The sequence below is a fragment of the Notolabrus celidotus genome, chromosome 11 (genome assembly GCF_009762535.1).
Source record: "Notolabrus celidotus isolate fNotCel1 chromosome 11, fNotCel1.pri, whole genome shotgun sequence".
In the NCBI taxonomy this organism is placed as follows: domain Eukaryota; kingdom Metazoa; phylum Chordata; class Actinopteri; order Labriformes; family Labridae; genus Notolabrus; species Notolabrus celidotus.
This window is the reverse complement of record NC_048282.1, coordinates 28757611-28769907: the sequence shown is the minus strand read 5'-3', so window position 1 is coordinate 28769907 and position 12297 is coordinate 28757611. Positions and strand designations below refer to the sequence as shown.

Sequence of the window (12297 nt, the reverse complement as noted above, 5' to 3'; positions counted from 1 at the left end):
TTAGGGTTAGGGTTCTTCTCGAAGACAGGGCAAATACTCACATAGAGGAGAAATCGAATCAGCCCATCCAAGCTGAGGCATCTGATTCTCAATGCCAACCTGCACTGAGGACATTCATAATGTTTGCTCGAGTTTGGTTCTGGTTCTGTTTGCTTGAGTTTGGTTCTGGTTCTGATTGCTTGAGTTTGGTTCTGGTTCTGTCTGGTTGAGTTGGTTCTGATTCTGTTTGCTTGACTTAGTTTTGGTTCTGTTTGCTTAAGTTTGGTTCTGGTTCTGATTGCTTGAGTGGTTCTGGATCTGTCTGGTTCTGTTTGCTTGAGTTTGCTTCTGGTTCTGTTTGCTTGAGTTTGGTTCTGGTTCTGTTTGCTTGAGTTTGATTCTGGTTTCTTTTTGCTTGAGATTGGTTCTGGTCCTGTTTGCTTGAGTTTGATTCTGGTTCTGATTGCTTGAGTTTCGTTCTGGTTCTGTTTGCTTGAGTTTGGTTAACCCTAACCCTAATGATAACCATAACTCTAACCCAAACACTAATCATAACCCCAAGCATAATGATAACCCTAACCCTAATCATAACCGTAACCCCAACCCTAATCATAACACTAACCCTAATCATGACCCTAACCCTTATCATAACCCTAACCCCAATCATAGCCTTAACCCTAACCCTAATCCTAACCCTAACCCTAATCCTAACCGTAACCCCAACCCTAATCATAACTCTAACCCTAATCCTAATCCTAACCCTAATCATAACACTAACCCTAATCATAACACTAACCCTAATCCTAACCCTATCCCTAATCATAACCCTAACCCTAATCATAACCCTAACCCTTATCATAACCCTAACCCTAATCATAACCCTAAACCTAACCCTAACCCTCATCATAACCCTAACCCTACCTTAATCATAACCCTAATCATAAGCCTAATCATAACCCTAACCCTAATCATAACCCTAACCCTAATCATAACCCTAATCCTAATCATAACCCTAACCCTAATCATAACCCTAACCCTAATCATAACCCTAACCCTAATCATAACTCTAACCCTAATCATAACCCTAACCCAAACATAACCCTAACCCTAATCCTAACTCTAACCCTAATCATAACCCTAACCCTAATCCTAAACCTATCCCTAATCATAACCCTAACCCTAATCATAACCCTAACCCTAACCCTAACCCTAATCAAAACCCTAATCCTAACCCTCATCATAACCCTAGCCCTAATCATAACCTTAACCCTAATCATAACCCTAACCCTAATCCTAACCCTAACCCTAATCCTAACCCTAACCCTAACCCTAACCATAACCCTTCGTGATGTGTAATGATTAAAAAGTTCGCATCGAGAGAGAGCCGGCTCCCAGTTTTCTCCCTTTGCTGCTTAGCTCTCTCTGTGCTCAGCCCCAGCTCATGAATTCTTAATGTCCGACGGTCAGCCACCCTAGTTTTCATCTCGTCATCATCTTGTTAACGAAAGTTAAACTTACGTTTGTCAGAGTTTTTTAATATCAGTGATGCACTTTAGCTCGTCATAGTCTTGTTTTCATCATGAAAAAATGAGTCGTATCATTATAATTTTCGGCAACGAAAATAACACTGCTCTCCAGTAATGTAAAGGATTGTTCTTACGTTCAATAGTGGCCTCAGAGAGGTAGCTTGCGATAATTCTCATGCTGTTTTTTGTGATGCTGCTTCAAATGCGCGTTGAGGTTGGTCGTATTAAACTTCCCAGGTTCTGTGCCACCACGGGAAACTTGTGCACTCAGCTGCAACATCTTTTTCTTACTTAAACGAAAAATACTTCCACACGCCCAACATCACTCCTACTCATAGCACACGCTGTTGTTGTGATCAAGTGGGCTCTGCATGCTGGATCCAGGACACCCCGAGCTATTACAAAGAATTGTGGGAAACAAAGTGGACATGGAAACTGGGAATGATCTCAACCTGTGTTCAAAAAAGTAGAACAGAATTGATAGCTGTTTTTCTTCTTTTAAATAAAGTAATTAATATTAATCATCCAATCTGAGATAGTTCTCACCTTTCCGTCTACATACTCCTCTCAAATGCGACAAAAAAGATTTTAATTATTTATCAATTGACTTATATTTGAATTGATTAATTCACTGATGCAAAATTAATACATGGCTATCCTCCAGATTCCACCCACTCCATCCTCTCCAATCTTTAATGAAGCAGTTTAAGTGGTAAGGGTCTTTGCCTGGGGTAAAGTAACCGACCGAGGAAGTGTTCAGGGGTGTGAGGAGTTGGGGTGTCTGATATAAATCCACAGTAATGAAGATGTCTCATCAGAATCAACAGGCTAACTATCTTTTCCACTCTCAGACAGAGAAGAAATATCCAGAGTGTTTCATGCCCAGTGAGCCAGGGATGCTTTGGGGAGCAGCCTTCTGTGTGGCAAGGTAAGGAAGGAAAGAAAACAAATGGTCAATAAAGACATAAAAGGAAGGATGAAAACAAGCTAATGAAGTTGCGTTAAAGCTTGATTTGTGTGATCCCAATGCAGGACTTTGTGTACATATTGCGAGCCAGGCTGTTTTCCTTTTTTTTAGGTGGCTAAATGACGAGGAGAGGCCAGGGGTCATTCCTGCCATTTGCCGTTTTTACACATAGAACGGTGCCACGTGGCAACCCATCATCCGCTGTACTTCCTGTTCTGTGAAGCTCAGCTGGGGCAAAGAAATGGGACAGAATGTGTGCCAGTGTGTGTGTATGTGTGTGTGCACAGCCATGTCGTGCCTGTTCTTTTCTGGTGATTCACCCAGCACTCTGGCAGCCATCCAGGACCTATTTTCTCTCTTTTCTTTACATAACAGCAAACGATATCACTGAGGCCCTGTGCCCTGTCCTTTCTCTTCCTCCTCCTCCTCCTCCTCCTCCTGTTCCTCTGCCACTTCCTGTTCTTCCTTCCCCCATCCTCCACCTTGCTATACGTGGGGGAGTGTTAAAGAGAACTTTGTGTTGCTACCTGGTGCTACTGTAACACCCATGGGATCACAAAGTGAGCAGTCCGGAACAGACGTTCTCGGACCACACCCAAGGCACAGAGTGGTGGACCAGATTCCAGGGTATGGCATGGGGAAATGCGTAGGAAGAAAGTCTGTTTTGGACTGAAATGCCCCCCAGAGCTTTTTTAAAGGCCCAGGATCCGGGATCCGCTACACCATATGCCTACAGGACAGCACCCAACTGGGCACCAGGGCGTGACGGACTGAAAATAGGGACTCGCAGTCACAATCCTCAAAGTACCTGCCAACATACGGCCACTCGGCACCAGCAGAGCAGAGTGATGAGGTGGAAGAGGACGGTACAAGAGGGGGTGGAGAGCAGAGGGGGGTTGAAAATAGAAAATCAAGAAGTTGAAGGGAGAGGAGCTGAAGAGAGTTTAGTTTGGGAGGGATGAAGGTGAGGAATGAGGCAGTGTGTCTGTGTGTTCAGAGAGTCTGTGTGTGTGTAGGTGAGGTGTGTAGGCAGAGTTTAGTGACTGGGCTGCTCTGTGACTCAGGTGTGAATAATACGTTAAGTCTACTTTATGTGTGTGTAACTGTGTGTGTGTGTGTGTGTGTGTGTGTGTGTGTGTGTGTGTGTGTGTGTGTGTGTGTGTGTGTGTGTGTGTGTGTGTGTAGGGACAGTGAGTGAGTGAGACAGAGATCACAGTGAAGTGCCGGGTCGGTGTAGGGCTGGTCGTCTACGTGTCTCAGTGGCTGAGGGTGTGCTCTGCTGTGTCTGTGGCCCGCTCCATGACAGCCAGCCTGCACGCTGCTCACCGGTGCAGAAGCGCTAATTGAATTAAGTCTTTATTATCAGGCTGCAGAGGCAGCACTTCTCCCCAGCTCGGCCCGCTTGGCTGACACTTTCTCCTTGAACACCTGCTTGACATCAACTTCCTCCTCTATTTATTTATCCCCTCTCTCCTGTGGCCAGCCACTGGCTGCACTCCTTCATCTCCTCCACCTTATCCTCCTCCTCCATATTGGCATACTGAGCAAGGCTAGCTGGTTTTTAATGCTGCTCGGTCTATCCATGCTGCACAATATCCCTTAACCTTAGCATATCAGAACAAAGTAGCTTTTAGCACAGCGCTCTTTCACAAGACTATACACCCACACAGGTAAAGAGATGCCCTACACTTCACTGTCTATTACCATACAAAAAGGGACACACAATGAAAAAGGATTAATTCCAAGAACTGATCCTGCCCCTCCTGGCCTTCAGCAGCAGTTGTGGTGAGTGTAGAGGGAATAAAGGCGATAAAGCTAGATGATGTTCTGTGTTCTATTGAATAGTCTCCGGTGGGCGAGCTGGCCAGGGTAATATACAGCAGCTGGGATGAGAACTAACATATATCTAGTCCCCTGTCCATTTCCACTAGCCTCAGGCTCAGGCTGCCTCCCTGGGCTCGGCTTGGGCATTACTTTAGAGGACAGACAAACAAGAGGCACTATTAAGTTGGCTCAGAGTCTGAGGCCCAGGCGCCTAGCCCAGCACTGGCTGTAATCTATTGACCGTTTGCGTTCTCCCTCCCATGCCCCAAAACCACAGGACTTCTCTCTATCTGTCAGTTGAATCCATTGCCCACCTCCTTCCATCTCTATCTGCTGTTTACCCACTCTATTTTCCTTTTTTTACACTCCTTCGCTCTATGTCAGCTCAATCCCCCTCTATTCCATCTTTCCTCTGCTCTTTCGTCTGTTTGCGTAAATCCCCCCCTCCTTACTCCTTCTCTTTCTCATCCCCATCCATCACTATCCCTCCCATCTCCATCTCGTCCGTTCCCTACTCTTATCGACATGTTTCCATTTTCTAAACTGCCCTCGCTCCATCATATTCACTCTTTCTTCGATGGTCATTTTTCATTTTCTCTCCTTCATTCACTCTTACCTCATGCACTCTGGGTTCACCTCACTCCTGTCCTCCCTGCTTTCTCCCGGTGGGCTTTATTTCACCCAGGCTACAAGGCCCCAGGTGGGCATAGCTGTCCTTGTCAGGCCTGTTGACTAGGAGGGGGAAAGCAGCGTGGGACAGTGTCCTCCAGGGGCCGACAGAACGGGACATCCAGGGGAGAAGTGTCACTATGAAGCAAACTAAACTTTTGCTCATGATGAGTGAGGGTAAAAACAACAAAAGAGAAGAAGGACAAGCAGCGGAAATAGATGAAAGAGATGTCACTATATTACCTCACCAAACAGTCTCTTCACATTTACTCAACATGTTAGCTTTTTGCATAATTCTGTCTTGATTCAGCTTTGTATGACCTACTGTCTTCGTTTCAATGTGATCTTATCTAATACCTCTTCATCTTTTATGCCCTTTTTCTCACTTTCTTTGTGCTTTCCCCTCTCTCTTTCTCTTTCTCTCTCTTTCTCTTCCCCCCGTGTCTCTCTCTCCTGCTGCTCCTGTCCTTTCCCACTCTCCTCTGAAACTCTGCCAGCCAACGAGTGCCACAAAGCATTAGGACCAAACACTATCAGACGCCCTTCTCAGGCACATCCTACACATCAGCCCCCACCTCCTCTCACAAACACACACACATACACAGGAAGCACACTATGTGCCAGACTAGGTGACAGAAACAGAGTTTACACACAGGCCTGGGGAGGTCTTATTCACTGTGGCAGACTCACCCAGACACTACCTCTCTTATAAAATAGTCACACAGATACAGTAGTATGCACAAGCTCTCTATTCTTAATGGGAACATATCTACACAGCTTCACTCACAATTACACACACACAATACATTTATGAATGCATGCACATGCTCATCGACACTGAGTTTCCCACATGCAGAGCTGCACTCTTCGGTACAAGCACACACACAACAGTGCATCAACGTATGTATGCACATGCCTTAACACAATCCCCTCTGTTTCTCCCCCACTCACACACAGTCACACGTAGATCTGCACAAAATCACAGGCTCTGCACACAATAGCAAACACCATACACAATGGCAAACAAACAGTCATTAGTAGATTTCAGGCTGCCTCTCAGTTCTGCTCCACTCTGTTGTTGGTGTGCCCGTGCCTCTGGGGTGGCGCCGCTGCTGTAGGTTTTAATAAAAGCATTGTCTTTGGAAGCTGTCTAAGGGGACTCGGTTTCATTTTGGAGAGCTGCTGCTGCTGCTGTAGCTGTGGATGTGGGAGGAGAGAGGGCTATTGCGCTGGGACGTGGGGGCGGCAAGGTTCAGTGTCATAGCAGGGCCCTCCAAGGACCAGTGCTTATTGTTTGATAGTTTCAATATACAATGTGTGCATGTGTGTGTGTGTGTGTTCGTGTGTTCTGTGGTCATGTAAGCACATGTGTAAACTTCTGCGTACAAATTTGAGTAAAAGCTGAAGCTAAAAGCGGATACAGCCCACAGCCTGAGCTGTCCGACAGCAAGCACAAGCGTGCTGCATGTTTATATTTCCTGCAGAGAAGATATCACACACATGCACACGGAGCCATGTGGGTGACAGGCACATAATCTCTCCCTCTGTTATGTTCTGCTATAGCATGCTATAAAACAAACAGGGGAGAGAAGTAACCCTAATGTGCGACTGCTCCGCTCATGAAACCGCGTGCCATTTAGGGGATGTTCAGGATAACGAGCTATCGCTATACGACTCGCAGGTGTCCATTAGCTCTCTGGGATGACCAATCTGTGACACCCTCTAGTCAATAGTTTCTCCATCTGTCAGCATACAAACACCTCGGAGAAAGCCCCTCAAGGAGACATTTGTGTCATTTATGATGGACAGTGAATGTCCTCCCCCAACAGGAGCACATTGTAACGCCCATGATGAGGTCAAATCAAATGTTATTGTCTACATTTCCAGCCTCAATGTCTCTGTGCGCTCCCTGTGTGTGTGTGGTTTTTTTCCACTCTCTTCACATAGGCAGCCTCAGGCCCCATCAGCTAAAGCAACATGGACACATCTTTAAAAAGCCAAAAGGAAAGAATGGCTTTTCGGGAGGATGCAGGAGAGGAAAATCCTAATTGTCCCTTTAAGTGCGTTCCCTCCTGTGGAGTGAAGGTGCAGAGGTAACAGCCATCTTAAATCACAGGCTGGCCGCGGCCTTCATTAAAGCCATAATGCCAGGCTCTCCCTTTAATGGAAATGGAAGCCAGCAAGGCTGTGAGTGTAAATTAAAGTGTAAGGCCCAAGCAGGGAAAGATTTCCCCGGCTCTGACAGGTGCGGCCTGAATTAGCTGTAGTGCTGTTCAAGCAGTCAGTGGGAGAACACTGGTATTGATTTTAAGCACTGTTGCACTTCCTATCTGAAAGGGAATGTGTATTACTAGAGCTAGGCACATCAATCACTCAGCATACCAACACTCTCCCCCCTGGCACGGTGCAGATTTTGAAATGATAAACAAACAGAAGCAGACCAAAACAAAAGATAACACCAGCTGTATTCTTACAGTACGAGTCTAGGTGATGTGCCCAAACACAAGCATAGGAAACTACATCTGTACATGCATGTAATTGGGCCACTTCATCTCATCTCCCTTGTGTTGACAGGATGCCATCTCTATTCAGGGCATGTCCTGCATCGCGTGTCACCTTGGTCAAACAGCTAGCGTCAGCTCCTTGCGCTCCGGCTGTGGCCCACTCCCATGTTTACGACCTGCATGTGTCAGAGTGGTTACATGCATAAGGTGCAGCCATGCAGCGCAGTGCCTCCACGTGTGTGACCCTGCTGCTTATCTCTGCCTCCCATCATGCCCCGCTGACCCTGTCTACAGGCGCTGGCAGGGGCAGAATTAGCCTACTTAGCCTATTCCCCACAGGGGTCAACCCACACGCAGACATGCAGACAGCACACGCCCACATCCACAATCAGATGCACACACAGCCGCCCGCAAGCGCCTAAAGATGTGTGATGACAAATGATAAGGCAGCACTTAACCACAGGTGTCCCAAGTTTGACTTCTCACCCTTAACCTTGAGCAGAAAGCCTTTCATGCAGAGGCCAGCCATCAATCAGCTGCCATCAATCACACATATACGCAGCACCCTTTCACTTCCCCACAACCTTTCCTGGCCCCAACATCCATCACAGAGCTCTACCCTTTCACTGACATCTGGGAAAACACAAACACTTCACAGCCTTTCTCCCAGCCCGGAAACACACACACACACACACCGACACACACATACATACAGTAAACGCACACAGCTTGTCCTACAGGGATGACTCCTCTGAAACATGGAGTGTTGTTGTGTTGTCACTTGAACTGCAGGTGTACACCGAGGGCTGCTCCCCTGTGACACGTTTGCTGAGATATCAGCACCTGCACTGTGACATGACATGGGGTTGAAATCCTTGAGCACACTGGCAGCTGAGACCGCTGAATAACAGAGAGGAAGTGGTGACAGAGTGTGGACATGAACATCCTGAGGACCATTTGGCTTGAAAGTCACTCGATCTAAAGTCTCAGGATAGTGTCATATTTGAGCTGAGATGACCTGGACAATGGCAGAAATCTGAACTTTATTTTGTAGAACCCCTCGGGGCATTTTGTTAACCCTAACTCCTCCTATATTTCTTCCATAAAGTTATTCTCTATGGTTGCCTACTGACGTAAACTCAAGATAAATCCACAAGCTGCACCTTGTCAGCTGTTAGAGCCATCTGTAGTGTCACTAAATGAGCCCTTCTCCTCAAGCAGGGTTGGGTGGCTGCCTGTAGAGTAATCCAGCAGGTTAGTGAGTGTTTCCCTCGAGTGGTCTACAGAAAAGTGTGAGGATGCACCTTGGACCTAGCAAAGTGCATGCTTCTGATCTTGTAGGTCAGTAGTAAACAGAATTTTTCTTTTTGAGCTATGTATAGCGTCAGTGAAAAAGGTGTAAGATGTGTTAACTTTCTACGTCGAGAAAGCCTTTGTTTTCTGTAACATGGCCACACCATCTCAGCTAGCAAGATAGCATCCCCCTGCTCAAGCTAAGTGAATCAGCCTAAACTAATCAACCACCAAGACTAATGTCCAGAGAATCAGAGCAGAGGAAAAACAATGTTATCTTGTGTTTTTATAATGTTCAGTCTGCTTGCTTCTTTTTAGAACACATGGAGAATCATTAACAAAACCCTTTTTGCCGTAAGCATTGACGTTCACCAGTAGCTAGCTTTGTGAGTGTCCTGTACATTTTTGGTGTAAATGGCTAATTATAACAAGGGTTGCCTCCTGTCCCTTTAAAAATGGAATGGTCCAGATATATGATTTGAAAATTGGGATATTAATGACAAAAAATTACTTGGTATACTATTGACGGCAAGTAAAAAAGACATAACAAGAAAACGGTTAAAAATAGAACCACCCACAGTTCAGGAATGGATTAATATTGTGTACGAGATTTACATTATGGAAAAACTGTCATTTTCCCTCAGAATGCAACATGGAAAGTTTTACCAGCTTTGGACAAAATGGACTGAGTATGTGAAACCGCTAAGATCTGATTTTGTTTAAAGCTATCTGTATTTTGTGACGGCCCGCTCTCTTAGGCTACTCTTCATTTTGTTTTATTTTTGAGAATCACAAGAGGAAGCTCCCCTGTTCTTTTGTTTATATGTTATTGCAATAGAATAACTTAAGAACAAAAAACCTTGGAAAGGCAACACGGACAAAAAACTGTGGGACTATAGACGATCACCTTTCCCAATCCCCAGGGAAGGGGGTGATTATATGATGGAAAATATTTGAAGAGGACTAAAGAAAGACTGTGATACCTAGGTGTTAAATGCCAAAGAAATTTGTATTGTGTACTGTGCCATTCCAAATAAAAAGAAAATTTCACAAAAAAAAAATGGAATAGTCCAGTATTTTACAGTTGAATTACTCTACCTCTGATTTGTTGGTACTTAATGTTTTCACAGGTTGGATTGGTTAGATTTAGACAAAGAGCCAATCAGAGGCCGAGTATGGTTTCCTCTGCCATCAGCTGTAAACAAAAATGTTTACAGAAACACAGACATGAGTGGAAATAATCAAACACTTGTCTGGACAGCCCTGGTGAAAATGAGTACAGAGTAAACTGCAAGATGTGTCGTTGAGTGTTTTCTGTGACGCCCCATGGCCTGGCCTGACATTAAACAACATGCCTCCATAGAGCAACACACACACACGTAACTACAGAACAGGAGAGCCAAGCTGTGCAGTTGCAGTTCTTTATACCCCAAAATATCTCCCGAGACTGATACGGCAATAACAGCTTTTTAAGCCCTTTTTGATGGGAGTCCCATTCATGAGACTTCACGAATCTTCACGCTCTTCATGAATCATGAGTCTTTTTCTGTCTGTCAGCCTGTGAGCTCATACCAGCTTGAGAGGATAAGCAGAGCAGCAGTGGGGCGGGGCTTCAGGGTGCATGTGTCCCCATGTGAAGAAAACAACTATGATAAGTTGTATGCTCAACCAATCTAGGAAAACAGTTTTTATCAATACCAATGGATTAACAGTAAAATTTGTTTTCAGACAAAACTAATATGTTTTACTTAATATTGTATTCCTCTCAGGTTAAAATGTAAGCAGAGACTTGTGTGTATTTTGCACATTAATGGGACAGCTCTAATTCTATATATGAGGAATACAGTGTTACATTCTGACCATTAAATTCAATTTTTTTCATAGTGGTCCTGATTATTTCAGTACATGAGAAAGGCAGATGACAGATATTTTAGTGCAAACTGTGCTCACACAACACTAAAATTCAGACTGTTCAATTTCAAACATTCAGTGATCTCTAATTACTTTCTTGAATGTTTTTGGTTATGCTGTACTACCACTGGCGCCCCATTCCTCACACCATGGTGGTTGTGGCTACATGGAAAATGAGGCATCCTTTGTTTTCATGCATGGAAGGAGGCAACCCTGTTTACAACTGTCTTAAATTTCTCTGTAATATTGCATGGTTTGAAATATGTATTTTAACATTCATTTTCAGCCCTGGAGCCCAAACCAATATATAGCCTCTCCTCCAAAATAAACAGTGTGACAGACCAATATTTTTGTCTTAAATGTACTGATGTTAGCTAGTACAAGCTTCACAGGTGTCCTTAAAAAAATGTGTTAAGGGCTTATTATAGCAGTCATATATTAAGATTACACTGTAAATGCATTTTCAGCCCTGGGAAATAATACATACATTTTGTAATGAATGCACAATCCCTAGTAGACTATTTGCTGTAACCAAGGACTAGTTAACTATGAAAATCTCTGTTTAAGGGAGGCCAAATCAGACCTACAAGCCCTATAGAAAGCACTACAGGGGAGTCTTCATGCAGGCCATGGTTGAGAGATGCCTGACATTGGTTTCATATTTGTTTAGTTGGAGGAAAGGCTTGAGGAGAAGTGGCACTCTCCATTGAAAAAAAAAAGTACCAGGTGAGCTCAGTGCTCTTTTGGCCCGTGCTCTATAATTACACCAGAGACCGTATTCTAATTGGCAGTGTCTTTGTGCAGAACTATTATCAATGTCCCTCCAAGGCAGTGGAAGAGAGATGGGTATGGGAGGGGGGCATGAGGGATGGGCTCTAAGTCTCTGAGCCTGGGTCCATTTACACATGGATGAGAACTGCTGCAATGCTTGTACAGCCAATCCAGCTCGCAGAAGCAGAAGAAGGAAAAGGGTTTTAAACATACAGAGCTGGTTAAAAATGTATGAAAAGTAAACTTGGGTAAAGAGGACATTTATTAAAAGGTTGAATTTATTGTAGCACTGAGAAATAATAGGGCGACTGTAAAGTTGAGGCAGTCTGAAAGCAGCCGGTGTTCTGTTTTTAAGAGCCGTCCAACAGGAAAAGAGATCAGCCAGTGAAACAAAGGACTATCCACCACTGTTTAATGTTTTTAAAAAGCCACATATTTTTAAATTATCATACTACAAAGATAATGAAATGACACCACAGCAAAGGCTGCCACAAACTTAGTTGATCACTGATGTGACATGTGTGTAGAAGTGTTGCATTTTGTCAAAAAGAAAATAAATTTGCATCCTTTATTTGCAAATTGGCTCCACACGTGTATCCATGAACAAGAGAAATTAACTGCAGTGCTGGCACCCTTATTCTATTTCAAATACCACAGTCGCTCCTGGCATTTTGTTCCACATGTGGGTGTAATGTCTGACCCAGACAAACACCCCCAGCTTCAACAGCGTTATTAGTCGAGTGGTGAGTGTGCAGACAAATAGGAACAAATTAACATACCATCCAAAACAGATGCAATGCCGGTGCATGTTATGCTAATTGGCTTGCTTAAAGGCAATTATTAGTCAATATTA

General features: G+C 44.4%; 1 protein-coding gene across 1 annotated transcript in view; it reads right to left on the bottom strand.

Annotated features, from left to right (window-relative positions):
* The window catches only part of camta1a (calmodulin binding transcription activator 1a), a 262194-nt gene that overhangs the window by 193075 nt on the left and 56822 nt on the right, over nt 1-12297 (bottom strand). The window lies entirely within an intron of this gene.